The sequence below is a fragment of the Polypterus senegalus genome, chromosome 8 (genome assembly GCF_016835505.1).
Source record: "Polypterus senegalus isolate Bchr_013 chromosome 8, ASM1683550v1, whole genome shotgun sequence".
Classification (NCBI taxonomy): domain Eukaryota; kingdom Metazoa; phylum Chordata; class Cladistia; order Polypteriformes; family Polypteridae; genus Polypterus; species Polypterus senegalus.
Genome location: NC_053161.1, coordinates 23,732,323 through 23,745,026, shown reverse-complemented (window position 1 = coordinate 23,745,026; position 12,704 = coordinate 23,732,323). Strand labels below are relative to the sequence as shown.

The following is a 12,704-nucleotide window of genomic DNA, read 5'->3' as shown; positions in this document are numbered from 1 at the left end:
TCTTTCTGTCTCACTGCAGCGTCTGAAGTGCCAGTCATGAAGTGCCAGTCAGTGAGCTGACAGAGAGACCTGTCAGACACAGAGAAACATCGCATCCCCCGAGGTAACCGCGCGCCGGTACAGATAAAGGACCGCGAGTTACCCACAGCATGCGGAGCGTTTGGTGAACCCGATTAACATAAATGAAACCCACCTTTTTAGTTGGAGCATCAAAAACCAAAAGCAGATGCAGCAACAAATGAGGGAATAGTGAATGCCGCAAAATGTAACCCCTTCTTGGTTAGCAACAGAAGTATTCGATGGAAATTTCCACCATGTGATGGTACTCCCTCCTCAGCGCATCACGTTTCAGCCGGCGTATAGGAGACCCCAGCGAAAAGCCCCCCTTTCTCCCTCCCTCTTTTCCTACCACCTCTGCCTACCAACCGTTCTGGCAGGCGGTCTGTCTCCTCAATACCCTGACTAAGGATGAGCACTTACATCGTGATCATTTCATTCTGCACAGACAGAAATTTTGGTTTAGCTTCTGCTGAAATCGTGTGAACTCGTGGACCTATGTAGTTTTTCTTGTCAGACTTGTGTGTCATCTGAAATCGTTCGAGCTAAAGACATCAAAGCCTCTGGGCAAATACTTAGTCAACTCTGAACCTGCAGCCTCTAAATCTCTCTCTCCTCGGGGCACCCTTAGTCGTAACATTCTAAACGAGCGTCAACACCCGCTTATTGATTTATTGCATTCTTAACACGCGATTAATTTCTGAAGTTGTTCTGAGGACCCGTATCATTGACTTAATTATAATGTCAGTCCGCCCTTATTCATTGATAATAGAAGAGTCTGAATCTACTGTGATGTTAGGTGATTTGGCTGCATCATCTTAATTATCGTATAGTTCAGTATTCACTATAAAAGACTTTGCCTCCTACTGTTTGCTCTCTCTCTCTCTCTCTCTCTCTCTCTCTCTCTCTCTCTCTCTCTCTCTCTCTCTCTCTATATATATATATATATATACACTGTATACATACAGTGGATTGAGAAAGAATTCTGAAGAAGACCATGTTTCACATTTTGCTGTGTTTCCTCACATCAAGCAACCCACACGTATTTAGAAGTCTAGAAATATTTGCAAATGTATTAACAATTAAAAAAAAATTATCCCATTGAGAAAAGTTTCAGACCCATCATTCAGTACTTTGAAGCACCTTTGACATTGATTACAGAATCTTCTAATGCCTTATAAGCTTGCATAGATTTGGGGATATTCTGGTATTCTTCTCAGCAGATCCACTCCAGCTCTGTCAGGGTGGATGTAGACTGTTAATGGGCAGTTATTTTTAGATCTCCTCAGAAATATTCAGTTGGGTTTACATTTGGGACTTGGCTGAGTCACCCAAATACATTTCTAGAATTGTCCCTAAGCTACTCCTATGCTGTCTTTACCTTGTGTTTAGGGTAATTGCCATGCTGGAAGGTGAACCTCTGGCCGTTCTGAGGGCCAAATCTTCTGGAGAAGATTTTCATGAAGGATATCTCTCTACTTTGCGCCATTCAGCTTTCCTTCAACCCTCTCTAATTTCCCAGTCCATGCCACTGAAAACTATTCCCACAGCATGATGCTCCCACCACCATACTTCACAATTGAAGTGGTATTGTATAAGTGTTAAGCAGTGTCTGGTTTGTCCAGATGTGATGGTAATTTTGGTTCCATCAGACCAGATGATCTTGTTTCTCACAGTCTCAAAGTCCTGAGGTGTCTTTTTGTGAACAACAAGCAGGTTTCTGTCTGGCTACTTTGTCATAAAACCCAGATTATTGGAGTGTTGGAGTAATAGTTTTTCTTCTTGAAGTTTCCCATTTCCACACAGGTTTTCTGTAGCTCAGTCAGAGTAACCATCTGGTTTTTGGTCGCCTCTCTTACCATGGCCCCTTTTCCATGATTGCTCAGTTTGACCAGATGGCCAGCATGAAGAAAAGTCAAGGTTATTCCAAACTTCTTCCTTTTAAGAACTGTGAAGTCAACCGTGTTCTTTGGAACCTTCAATGCTGTAAGAATTTTGTGTAGTCTTCCACAGATCTGTGCCTTAACAATTCTGTCTCTAACCTCTGTACACAATTCCTTTGACCTCATAGCTTTTTTTTCCTCTGATAAACATTGTCAATTGTGGGATGTTCTATAGAAAAGTATGTGCCTTTCTAATCATATCCAGTCAACTGAGTTGACCGCAGGTGAGAACATCTCAGTCATGATCAACAGAATGGGATACACCTGAGCCAAATTTCAAGTGTCATAGGAAAGGGTCTGAATATTTGTATCAATGGGATATTTTCTTTTTTTATTTGTAATTAATCTGCAAAAACAAAAGATGAAAATCCTGTTTTCACTTTGTCATTCTATATACCCGTATATATATATATATATATATATATATATATATATATAGTGACAGATAGGGGGCGCTGTCATTCCCTTAATCCCTCAGATCAGACACCAGATAAAAGTTCAAAGATGAATATTTATTATAATAATAAAGTGCAGAAAGCATCCTCCACTCCTCTATATTCATAAATCACAATCAATAACCAATAAACAATACTCCACCCTCCCAGACGCTTTGCCACCCTTCCTTCTGACTCAGCTCGTCCATCTGGAATTCCCAGAGTCCTTTATAGTCTATGCCCCGGAAGTGCTTCTGAACCCTCAATCCATGTGACTTCCTAGCACTTCCGGGTCAGATCAAAAGCTCTTCTTTTTCATCCCAGAAGTATGTCATTTCCTCTGTCCCTGTGACCAGGATGTACTTCCGGGTTATAGGGCACATAAAAGTCTCTGAGCCTCTCTGCAGAGTCCCCTTGCGGCCCCCATGGTATCCATGATGCCCTACTGGAATTCAGGGCACCTCCAGGCCTACAGGGCTCCATCTAGCGGAATGGGGGTATTGACCGGGGTGAACGGCCGGCCATATCTCACAGTATATATATATATACAGTATATATACATATATATACATATATATATACATTTATATATATACACACACACACACATATATATATACTGTATATATACTGTGAGATAAAGCACAAACACAGCATAAAGGGTTGGGGTTTTGAGCCCCGTATACTGTAACAAAAACAGGTCTCTTCTTCAGACAAAACAGCATGAAACAAAAGACAAAATGAAGGGTTTGGAGGGACAATATAAAGGGAAGGAACCGGAAATCAGACGTGATGGATGCTGGGAAGGCGTGGTGGTGTATGGGAGTTGGACGTCATCATTGGGGGACCAGAGAGAAGAAAGGAACCTGGAAGTGAAGTCCTTTGTTTATTCCGGGCTAGTTTATGGCGACGGTGCTTCGTCTTTTCTACGGAACAAGAGAGAGAGAGTTTAGTACGCTGCCTTCGTCCCCTGGCCGGCTTTATCGCGGTGCGCGTCCGGTCCTTCAGCTGCTCCCGATGCACTTGTGCATGACAATATGTAAAACTATATGAAAATAGTTTTTTATTCCTAAGCTTTCAACATTCTACTAGGCATCATCATCAGAGAAAAGATGATTCAACATACAGGAATCAAAGGCAATATAGAGCAGGTGAAGGATGGGTGTGGAGGGGGAGTTTGTAAGCAGGGGAAGGTGGATTAATAAGTTGGGGTTTGGCAGATGTCAGTCATAAAGTCTTTTATATTTTTGGACTTACAGGGCCCAGCTGACATATTGCTGCTGGGACAGGCTTGATCCTGTGACCGTGTAAAACAAAATGTAGTTGCAGAAAATAGATGAATGACTTGTACTTTGTAGAAATATGTTAGTTAGCCTTATTGTGGCACTGTAAGTAGGATGATAAGAGAATATTTAATCAATTTCAGAAGTGTGAATATAAGAATATGTAAGGGCATATGTGTTATTGTTCTCTCAATATTAAAGTGCAATACATCATCTATTATTATTTACAAATATTATTACTGTTTTAAAATTGAACCAATTGGGCTAATTTTTTTTCACAATTCATCCATTATTGATCAGTAAGATATAAAGAATTGAATATTATTCATAAAAGATCAGATTACCTCTCTACTTCCCATGTACAGATCAGACAAAACAGATGTAAATTTATGTAATCAGTCAAAGATACTGAAATATGCAAAAGGCTAGTGATGGTTAGCCATGTTCCATTAATTAAGGACAATATTAATAAATGTCTGCCTGATTCAGTAATCTTTTGAATTGTTTCTTGTAACATGAATTATTTTTTTGCTATTTTTTGTCAAATATCCTTTTGCCATTTTTTATGGCAGGTGAGTTAGGATTCATCCAGATGTGCAGAATCATGCTGTACTAAGAATTTATCAGAAAAGACTTCACTAAGCAGTACTATCCCATAAAGTGTTACTTCAAACTCCTTTGAGGGGTTACAGATTATTGTGACCCTAATACTGTTAAGGAATAAATAGTGTAAGCCAGTGGTTTATACCTTTGGTCTTAGGAGACTTGTGTGGCTACAACGTTTTGCTGGAACCATTTCTCTTCTTAGATGTCAGCTACTTCTTTCATTTAAATTTCTCTTCCTATCACCCATATTACACTTTCTAGATTACTTTACTTTGTTAATAAAGAAATACAAAGCAGAACTGGTTCATTTTCAAAAGTAGTTTACCAAGTCTTTGAATTAACCGTCCTTATCTTGCTTGTTGTTATGTTTTACATTTAAGGAATTTGTGTATTTATGAGGTTACAGGCAAAAATAACTTTATAAAAGCATATCCAGTACACTTTAGTATTCATTATCAGCCGCAGTTGTGTCTCTTCTGGATTGCCTGTCATTACTCAACAACAAATTTGAAACAATCAGAACAATGACATTACTATGTACTGCAAGACCAAACCGATCAACAGATGGAGACTATAATGTCAGATGGTTAATACAGTATGATAAAGGAAATAGCTCCACACATTGCAACATATTGTATCTTTTTTAACTGGCAAGAAAATAATTCCTAGTTCGCTTGTTCAGTAAATGGATTTTAAGAGTTAATTCACTAGGAGCAGCAAGGATTTACATTTCCTAACTAACATACCTAACTAGTATAAAATCATACTAAAATCAGCAAAATGATGGATGTCGGGCATATTTTCTTCTATTTAAATTCTATTAATAGATTACCAAGATTAAGGTACTTTTGAAGATGGACAGACAGATTGGCCAGTGTTTCCATGGTTTTTTTTTCAACATAAGGGCAAACATTAAATACATGTGAAAAGACAGGGATTAACAATGTACATTAAATCAAAATAGACCATAGCAATAAAGATACATAGGGGATGTATGACATTTTTGACTATTTTTATTCAATTATTTAAAGTTACATTACATCTTGCCTGAAGAAGGGGTCTGAGTTGTCTCGAAAGCTTGCACATTGTAATCTTTCTAGTTAGCCAATAAAAGGTGTCATTTTGCTTAACTTCTCACTAAAGACTGGATAGCACATTTTAGTTTTAATTGTAATCTGCTTATTTTTTTTACCATTACCCATTCATTCAGCCTTCTCTTTTTCTGTGGATAATTTAAGAACATCCAAACTGCTTCCATCCAGAAAGAATTTTAGGAAGCATTTAAAACACCCATAGAGAACAACCGGTAAGCATTTTCATTGACATTTTGAATGCCTCACTAAGAGAGTCTCAGGTACCTGCCTATTTCAAAAAGATAGCAGTCATTCCTGTGCCACACAAGCAAATATGGAATGTCTCAATGATTACCCTTCTCACTTTGTAATAAAATGCTTCGAGACACTGGTGTTTGAGATACATCATTGTCTTCCTCATCATCATCATTGACATCGTTTAATGTCAATTTTCTAGGTTTACCCAGGTTAATCTTTAGGATTCATGCTAATCATGGAAGGCCACAACTGTTGCACTTCAAGGTTATTTAATGGTATGTACTTTATCAAACTGCACTGGTGAATTAACTTTCTGCTTGCTGAAGGACAAATTTGAGACATACTTCCCACTTGATAATATTTTCACTAGCTTTTCTTTAACTTTTAGTTCTCGAATTGTACACCTCTCATAGTTACGTGCTATTCAGCGTTGACATCATGTGATCTGTATCACAACTAACAATTGAACTAATATTGGGCAGGACCCCTGTCCAATGAATGGGGGGTGGAGAGGCATGTGTTCAATTCAAAATCTCCATCTAGTTTAAGCTTGCTTCCCTTTTGTGAATTACAGGATTTTTACTTTTTTTTTTTTAACAAAATGTTAGCAAAAATACATCTGTTTGCTACATTTTCCACATCTGACTGGGTATATGACGCTTGCATTATGTAGCACAAGTAAGTTGTGATTTTTTTTCATTAACATTTCGATATCGTTAGTTCACGATGGGCCTCTATGAAAGTCCTTTGCATCAGTTATTTTGTTATCCCTGTTCGGGATGCATTGTTTCCAAAAAAACCAAAGCTAATCCCATCAGACGAATCACTTACCTCACTATCAATCATGCACACCTTCATCAGCTCCTCCATAACCATACAATTTCCAACAATACCTTTCCCTTTTGCACATAATGCCTAATCCTGTCAGACCAATCATTCTAAGTTCTTTTGATGAATAAGCAAGCCATTTGTATGTGAAGCCTTTCCAAAAACAAACCAGTATGACAAAGAAGATCTCTGCACAGATGGCCTAGGAAATAATTTTAGAAGATTGAGTGAGTAAGTTTAAAGAAGAGAACAGACTGGAGGAGAAATATGGATGTCAAAAAACAAAGAAGCTAAATGGTATTCTTGCCCAAGGATTGAGCCACCATACCTTGCTGACCAATGTAATAAAGATATAATCAGGGGCAGCACAGATGGCAGTTTTAAAGACATATTGAAGGCATCAGAACTTTTTATTCCAGACAACAGCCAGAAAATCATTCTGGACCTTTCTACTTTGATAAGGGAGGCATGTTTTTGGAGAGAGGTGGAAGGAAATTGACCCAACCAATTTACATACATACTCTGGCCTTCGTAGACTTTCTGGTGTTTTAAGATTCAATGGTGAATCTACTGAATCCATGCAGAATTCACAAACTGATTGACAATGTTTCTGTGCAATAATGTCTTTGCAGCACTTTCACAATATTTCCAGGATTGTCCTCTTTCATAACCGAGACACCATATCAGCTCAATGACAGAGACACTAACTAGCTACAAACAGGTCACCAGTGTTACAACTCTCGGAATCGAACATTACTTTCATTAATAAATGTGATCTAGCATAGGTAAATAGTAAATACTGAGTATATTTGCTGTCTATATTGTATGTAGGTGAGATAAAGTCAACATCTGTTAAGTAGTTTAATATAAAATGTTACTTTTTATTGTTTAAAAAATGCAATAATGTTGCAGGTCTACCAGACCTTTGAATACAGAGTAACAAAAATACGTACACCACACATGTTAAATTGATATAGATGAAAAATGCAATTATCTTCCTATATGGATCACTGGAAAAGGGAAAGACACTGATCTTGGAAAGATTTTGCAGAAAGCTTGACAGGTTATCTGCCATATTTATCACTGTTCCAAGTGCTTTTTTGAAGTAAAGTAGCTCCATGTTCTTCATTACGTTAATCTTGACAGGATCTGATCAATGCTGTCTAAAATAATTCACAAATGGTGCAATGTTTAAAGGCCCAGTACAAACTCATTTCTAATGGGACAAATATGTTTCTTTTAGTGTTCGTCTTTGGTCCTTTCACTGATAAAATGTATTGTTTCTTTTTTCATATGTTGATGTCATTTTTACTCATTCCTACTGTACAAAAGCAGAAGGTTTAGAAGCATTTTGATGCTGAAAATCACCTTTCTTGCTGACCTGCAGGCTCATAATTGTATTCTACTATCAAACCAATAGATTGTCAAACTACACTTGCGGAGTTTTTCCTCACATTGTTCACCTCCCATAATAAAGTGACATTCAATAACTGAGCACAGAAACATGAGAAAATATAATTGAAAATCAATTTGACTTGTGTTATGGAAAAAAAAAATAGATGAAATAATTTGTGTTTTAAATTAGGTACTACTCAGTGCAGGTAATATCAATGAAAAATACTTAAGATCCTGCAGTATCTTAGCACTTTCACAGGATGTCAATGCATTTGCAATAATGCATGGAAAATCACAGTCAATACAGAATCAACATTTGTGTAATTACCTCCAGCAAACACTAGTAATCTCATTCAACTAACTTTACTCAACTTCACCAAACTTAAAGAGAAATGCTTTACTTTTCATATACTGTATAACCTCTAGTGTTGATCAGCAAAATTCACCCAAGCTTTTTTTACAGCGAATATGCTATACTCACCAGTGACCTTGCTCATCAAATATTAAGCTGCTAATTTGCTTCTCAGTGGGCTTAGAAGAACATTTTTTCTCCAGCGCTACATGAAGCTTTGCGAAGTCAGTGTAACATCATAGAGCTGTAGCAGCTATGCATGGAACTTTGATGCATGCCTACTGTAAGGCTTCTTTATAGCCAGTATTCCTGCCTTCCTCCCTGCATGTATTAAAAAAAATACACCATTTTCATTTGAGGAGTACCATTGCTGACTTTAATGGAAATATTATATGAGTGCTGTCACTGGACATATAACACTGATCCCTGTGAGCTGGCTGAGCAGCCCAGCATGGCTAATTTGCATACATAATTAGCCATGCGCTGCCCTTACCAGTCAAAACAAGCCTTAAAGGATCCCTCCCCATCCCAGCAAAGAAAACACATACAACCCTGTGAAATAATAAAAACAAAAGGTTTGTTAATATTTGTAGGGCAGTTCTAATTTGTGCAAAGCATTTGTACAACGATTGTAAACACAACAATGTGCAGTTGCACCTGGGGCCATGACTTCAAACAGTCGAATGGGCCAGTCCCATGCCATTGCTTCATCACATGGCTAATGTGTGCCACAAGACTGGAATTCTGAGCAACATTTTTTTTCTTACTCCTAGTTTGTAGCCATTTGTTGTATTTTGTTTGTGGTCATCATTCTGCTTGCATCTTTTACTGTTTGAGGCATGGTTGCACAATTGGATTTTACTCAACTAAGTGGGTAAAATACAATTGATAGCTCAAAGATAATCACCATTATTTTTGCATTTGCTCTCTAGTGAAAGTCTGCAGAATCAGAATTTTCACACTCCTAGCTGATCAATGAACTCAAACACATCTAAAAGGCAGCTCAGATTGCATTTTTTACCCTCAATAATCAGTACAACATAGTTGGAAGATGCTTCAACTAGCACTCAGGGACACTAAAAATCACCGGTGCACCAGTATAAGCCACTCAAAACTAGTTCAGTTCATCCTTCCCCAAAGACTTCAATGCATTTTGCAAGTTCCGCAAAGTTCACACGCATTTCTGTGATTTTGTCGAGCACATGGCAAAGTGAACTACACAAGGTTTGTTCATCATTAGTAACATCTAATCATAGGTATAAAGTTAGATACACATCTGTTCATTTTCACACTCTCTTAATCCAAGGGTTCCCAAACTTTTGGACGTCAAGTACCAACTGAGGTTAAGTGAGTTGTGTTGCGTACCACCCGCACCTTGTTGAAAGGGAGGGAGAGCTGTAAGGGGGGGGGGGAGTTCGGGTCTAAACCACCCCAAAATCTGAATAAAACTTAAAGAATTGGAAGAAGTTATGCATAAAATTAATGAAAAAATGTGTGCATGTACATAAATTGATAAATTCCGCCCCAAAACTAAATCCTGCCTTTGGCCTGTATGTGACGCAGTTACCGAAGACGAAATGGTATTGGCTTTGTGCTTAGATCTAGTGACTACGATGCGATATAGCGGCAGTGCACTTACAACAACAAACGCGAGCAGTTTCTGTGAGGCAGAGTTACCGAAGACTAAATAGTGTCTGCGTTGTGCTTTCATCTAGTGACCAACAGCTTAAACAGTGAAGAAGTAGAAGTTGACTTCCACGAAATGGAATTATGGTAGCGTAAAATGAACTAAATCCTGATTTGAATAATAGGTTTTATTTATTCAGATGACGAAATTTCACACCACACTAAATTTGGGAATCCATGTATTATTGTATTTAAACAGTTTCATTGGTTTTTGCTCACAACAGGCTTGTCATAAAGGGATTTGCACAGATAAATTAAATTTCAGGGACCGCGATGCGTACCACCTGAAAAGGTTGCGCGTACATACCACAGTTTGGGAACCGCTGCCTTAATCAACTTCAGGGTGATGGATATCCCACAAGCAGGAACCAAAATCTGATGCAACACCAGTGAACATAAACATTGATGTCATCAACACTCTTATGAAACTCATTCTGTACGATTTGCTTTTATGTAATTGATGGAATTGCTGCTGGGAAAAGGATTGTACATGGTATGCTTGTCACTTGAACAGCACTTACTGTGATGCTCATGTATCTTGGTATTTCTGTTTTTTTTCCGTTTGTACTTTCCCCAGAGTTCTCTCTGCCGTTCTTCTCAATCAGCTTGTATAATTCAGTTGCTGCACTAAAATAGCCAAAAAGCAAAGCCTAGATTCAAAGTGTATCAGCAGTCCTATTTTGTTGCTATAATTAAAAATTCATGATCCCTTTTTGCAGTGGTTCATACTTTCAGCATCTCTCCGGAGAGTGACAGCAGTATTGATGGGAATATTTTGTACTTAAAACATGAATAGAGAAAAAAATTAAGAAATTTGCGCAGCTTGCTTGTGACTTTCTTGGGTCATTTAGCTAAGTAAGATCCAAATGACAGTTCAAAGAGAAGCCTCCTTATTTTTACGTTTGCTCTCCATTGAAAGCAGAATCAGAATTTTTGCACTTCTAGTGGATCAACAAACTCAAACACATACATCTGAAAGACCTTCAACATGATCTGTTAGGTATCTGAACTGAAATAGAGCATAAGAATGAGGCAGCTTTTGAACTTATTAGGTCTGAACAAGGAAGAAATATTATTTGATAGTGCAGTGATGTATTATTTCTTGAGAGTTTACTGCAATAATAAATAAGCTCAGATGTCCCAGTCATCTTTTGTGCATAGTACATTTGATATGGCAGCACTGAAAGAGGATACCAGATAACACATATCACTGAGGGGACACTTCTGGTAATAACAGATCAGTGTTACATTTATTGGCTAATTTGGCAGGCACAATTCTCAGAAACAATGAAAGTCTCTCTGCTGCCTTTTTCAGCACTCACATTTCACCTCAGTCAAACTCTTAAATGTGTTCGATTTGTAATAGATGAACCCTGTACTTCTTTTTTTAGTTGGCTTGAGTCCTTCCCACAGAATTGTTCTTCCTACAAAGGTATAAAAATATACTTTCCACAAACAGTTATAAAAGTAAAGCAATATGTGAAAAAACAGCAGTGAGACAATAAAAGTAAAAAAGGGACGCGTCCTTGTGGTTGCTATGTGACTGCAATTCCAACAGATGGTGCATCACATCATTAACACTGCTTTTACGAATCTCATACCAAATGGCATGTAACAGAGACATCCATCCATCCATTTTCTAACCCGCTGAATCCGAATACAGGGTCACAGGGGTCTGCTGGAGCCAATCCCAGGGCACAAGGCAGGAACCAATCCCGGGCAGGGTGCCAACCCACCGCAGGACACACACAAACACACCAAGCACACACTAGGGCCAATTTAGAATCGCCAATCCACCTAACCTGCATGTCTTTGGATTGTGGGAGGAAACCAGTGCGCCCGGAGGAAACCCACACAGACACGGGGAGAACATGCAAACTCCACGCAGGGAGGACCCGGGAAGCGAACCCAGGTCTCCTAACTGCGAGGCAGCAGCGCTACCACTGCACCACCATGCCGCCCTTAACAGAGACATTTGAATTGTATTTTTGTCATTCCAACAGATGTTGCATCAGAAACATTTGTAGTAATGCCTTTTGTAATGCATCATCTGTTGGAATGACAAATGCAATGTATTTTCTTACTACATGTGTTACAAAATTCACTCCAATAGGTGGCACACTGCAAATTTTAACACCGAGGTCTCTGTTAATTACTTCAAATTCAGCCTGTCTTTGACAGGTAGCACAGCTAGTTTGGGAATACAGGGACAAAAAAATTGTCAAAAACATATTTCAAGGAGCCCACTAAACTATTTAAAGGTAATCCCCAGTAAAAACCATCACAGAATCTTAAAGCATGTCAGGGGCTTTAAAACAAGAGAGAAGAACCCATAAGGATGTGGGGGAACAAAACTGGTTCCCCATTTAGTGTGGGTTGGCAAAAATAAGTTTTTTGAGAAAAAAAAGAACTTGTGCCTCTGTACCTTCAACACTGACCGCACTGTTGTGTATTTTGTGGGCTAAATCTTCTCGTTTCAAATCATCTTGAACGTTGAAGAAAAGAACAAAGAAGTAAGTCACGGTGGCAACTTCAAAATCTTTCCCTAGTGTTTTTAATAGATGAGGTCCCAATAAGGCTTGTAACTTGCTAACACTTAATGACAGAGTTTCATTCAAAGTTCAACACATTTACAATTACTTGTTTACTCCAAGTTTGTTTTGGTTTGTAATTTGTACTGATTTTGCACTTGAAAAAAGGCAGTTGCTTTTCCCATAAAACATGACTTGCATTGCACATCATGCTTTTCCTAAACAAATAATGGAATATTACAGTAATGTGCTGTCCAC

At 38.3% G+C, this 12,704-nt stretch overlaps 1 protein-coding gene across 1 annotated transcript in view; it reads right to left on the bottom strand.

Annotated features, from left to right (window-relative positions):
* Positions 1–295, bottom strand: part of slc38a4 (solute carrier family 38 member 4) — an 88,532-nt gene extending 88,237 nt beyond the window's left edge. Inside the window, exon 1 of the mRNA XM_039760871.1 lies at positions 194–295. The gene's annotated coding sequence lies outside the window, so the exon portion shown is untranslated. The remainder of the gene's footprint in view (positions 1–193) is intronic.
* Positions 296–12,704: the final 12,409 nt, after the last annotated feature.